The sequence below is a fragment of the Acinonyx jubatus genome, chromosome B1 (genome assembly GCF_027475565.1).
Source record: "Acinonyx jubatus isolate Ajub_Pintada_27869175 chromosome B1, VMU_Ajub_asm_v1.0, whole genome shotgun sequence".
Classification (NCBI taxonomy): domain Eukaryota; kingdom Metazoa; phylum Chordata; class Mammalia; order Carnivora; family Felidae; genus Acinonyx; species Acinonyx jubatus.
Window position 1 is genome coordinate 111860233 of NC_069382.1, and position 3504 is coordinate 111863736.

The 3504-nt window shown below is 48.8% G+C and overlaps 1 long non-coding RNA gene across 1 annotated transcript; it reads left to right on the top strand.

Annotated features, from left to right (window-relative positions):
• The first annotated feature begins 1027 nt into the window (after nt 1–1027).
• On the top strand, nt 1028–3504 carry LOC128314493 (uncharacterized). Its single transcript, XR_008296208.1, has 3 exons — nt 1028–1458; nt 2176–2241; nt 2926–3504. It is a non-coding gene; the product is annotated as an uncharacterized LOC128314493 (long non-coding RNA).

Below are 3504 nucleotides of genomic sequence, written 5' to 3' on the forward strand. Positions count from 1 at the left end.
CAAGAACCATGAGCTCATGACCTGAGCAGAAGTTGGATGCTTAACCGACTGAGCCACCCACGCATCCCGTGAGGTTCCTTTTATGGCTAATAACGTTGTACCTCAAACAGGTTAAGCAGTTGAAACAGAGCTCAGTTTCAAATTCAGGTCAGTTTATATCCCAAACCCCTGTTCCTTCTACCACAGTTTCCCTCAAAAGAAATGAGGTGGCAAGAATGGAGACAAGAAGAGACAGGTCTGGGAAACAAACCCTACAGACACATCCCAGGTGTCAGCACAGTTTCCCCTGCCCCTCGAAATCTAGAGAATCGTGTCTACAGCCCCCTCTGCACATCTTGGGAGAAGCCCCAGGGGTGGTCGAAGGTGCTGTTCCATCCTGGTCATCTTGGCCTCCAGTGTCCTGCCTCAGCTGAGCGCTGTTCCCATTTTCCACGGTGGGTCCCGTTATGGAAATCCCATGATTTCCCCACCAGGCCCAGGTGGACGTGCCAGACAGCCCTTAAAAATGATAAGGTTCCCAGACCTTTTCTCCCGCTCAAGCCCCAGCTTCCCGTCATGACACTCGTCTCTCTCTTCTTCACCCTCCTGTCCTCTCTCCCCGAGCCTCCATCTCCAGAGCAAGAATTCCTTCTCCTTTTCCAGGCAGAGCAGTTCAGTCGCAGGACCCCTCCTCTCTAAGACCCCCTCCTGAGGCCTGTCATTTCATAGCTCGAAGCTGTTCAAGGCATTTTGCTTTCCCAGAGGAGGCACCGCTCTGGCTTTTGCAGTGGCAATTGCCCCCTGCTACCCAACCTACCACACATCCTTATCATCGGGCGAGCCATGAGCCAGGGAGTATTCTCAAGGCTACAGAATAGAATGTGCCATGAAAACCTCAGTATACTTTTTACAAGTTTATAACACCAAACATGTGACATCAAATTAGACACTGCTTTGTTGCCACTGCTAAAAATTAAACACACATATTACATAACTTTTGTCGCTACTGGCCTGCCCCCATGTGCCTCAGTCTCGGGGGCAAGTCAGGAAGAAAGGAATCTTGTTGGCCAAGCACTTGGCAGCCACATGGCTCCTGGGCCTGCCAGTTCCCAGGGAGGCTGAGTCCTGGCAGCCTTCCCAGAAGCCTCGGTATGCCTGTGTCCCATGTCTATTCTTGCAGAGTCACCCACATTGGGACTAAAGAGACTTACTGACATTTCTGGACTTTTTTTTTTTTCTTCGCATAAAAGCAAGCTAACGCATCAGCCGGATGCTGCCTCATTGATGGCTTCAAAAATTGTTTTCGATTTGACCGTGACCCTCAAACATAGACTTTCTCCGGGAAAAACAGCTGATGCTATCAGGCTCAGCCAAACCTGCCAGGAGCCCTCTTAACCCTGTATTAGCAGATGAGATCGGGCGTGTGAAGAGCAAAATAAACACAAGACTCCTAAGGAAGAGCTTCCAAGAAGAATATAGGTAACTCTGGTCCTTCACGCAGCGCTCCAGGCGGTTGGACGGGACGACAGGGGCATGAGCTTTATTTTTTTAAATTTTTTTAACGTTTATTTATTTTTGAGGGAGGAAGGGAGGGAGACAGAGCATGAGTGAGGGAGGGGCAGAGAGAGAGAGGGGACACGGAATCTGAAGCAGGCTCTGGATCTGAGCTGTCAGCACAGAGCCCCACGTGGGGCTTGGTTCAACGAACCCCGAGATCATGAACTGAGCTTGTTTGGATGCTTAACCAACTGCATTTTCCACTGTGGGTCCCGTTATGGAAATCCCATGATTTCCCCACCAGGCCCAGGCGCTCCCAGGGGCATGAGCTTTAGATCTCATCCTGACTATACGCCAAAGCCACTCTGAGGCCCAGAGCATATCCTACGACCTGAGTCTCAATTCCCTACTCTGAAAATAGAGATAATAACACCTACCGTGCTGGTGTGAAGATTGGAGAGATAGAAATGAAAGCACCTTATCATTTATAGCAGTAAGTGCTATTACACCGGTAACTAAATTTGACCTTTATCTTTAAAGTATTTATTGAGTACCTACTATGTACCTACCAGGCCCTGGACTAGACACTAGGGATACAGTGGGAGAAGGTCAGACCCAGTCTCTCACCCATGGAACTTTAATTCTAGGGAGGAAAAATAGGCCTTAAACGTGTAATGATACAGCTAATATGTTAATTAGTTACAATTGTGATGAGTGCTCCAGGGGGAAAGAAAGTATGGGATGCTGTGGAAATAGCAAACAAAGGTAGGTTGGCTGGAGTTGATTTCCTAAGGTTGGGCAGGGGCAGTGGGGCGTGTGGCTGACCACAAGTGAGCATCACTGAAGCGGAGGCCTGAGTCAAGCGGGGGATGGTGGGAGTAGCGTAGGGGGCCTTGGGACAGCTTCTCACGTGAGGACCCAGATGAGACAGTTCTGAGGAGGGCCAATGCAACTGGGCTTGAGCAAGCAAGAGGGAGAGAGCAAGAGGCAGGGCTGGAGGACACAGGATCATGGATTGGAGTCCTAAGGTAAGTGGAAAATTATTAAGATGTATTTGTAGGGGAGTGGGAAGAGCCAGCTTTCATAGTAAATATGTCTGTCCGGCTGCTTTGAGGATGGGGCACTGGAGGGGGAGCCACGCATAAACCTGCAGCAACAAATAAGAGGCTGTTGGTATAATTCAGACAAGAGACAGTGATATCTTAGACCAGGAATAACAGACCATCTACTGAAATGGCCCCGTGGCTTTGGCCCACCTCCTATGACAATCTTTCTCAAACTTGCCTGATGGTAGGAATCTATGAAGTTTGTTAAAATACAGGTTCCCAGGATCCCTCTCTGGGGATCCCATTTTGGTGGTTCACGGGGGTGGGGGTGCCTGGGAATCTGTACTTTAAGCAAAGTTCCTCAGTGATTCTTTTTTTTTTTTTTTTAATGTTTATTTTTAAGTGACAGAGCAAGGGAGGGGCAGAGAGAGAAGGAGACAGAGGATCCGAGGCAGGGTCTGTGCTGACAACAGACAGCCCAATGCAGGGCTCGAACTCACGAGCCTTGAGATCACGACCTGAGCCGAAGTTGGACGCTTAACCGACTGACCCACCCAGGCGCCCCTCTCACTGATTCTTACTAAGCAAGTGTGTCCAGTGCTACCCTGCAGAATACCCCTGAGAAATATACCTTCCTTTCCCATGTAAAAGAAAACTGGTCCTAACAGGGGCTGTGCTTTTTATGACCCCAACCAGTGGAGGATCTTGGTGTAAACTCTTAGTTCACATGATACTTTTCCTACTTAGAACTAAATCAAGCAAGAAGTGACACATGGTGACACAGCCAGAGTGACACTTTTAGTAGGACAACTCCCCCGCAGGTAATTCCTTGGGAATCCAATCCATGATCCTGAGCAAAGTCTGTAAGCCCTGTGTCCTCTCGCCCCACCTCTTGCTCTCTCCCTCTTGTTTGCTCTGATATATTCAACATTCAGATTCTCTATACTGGTGTATTTTAAAGTGTGTTCCTTGAAATAGGAGG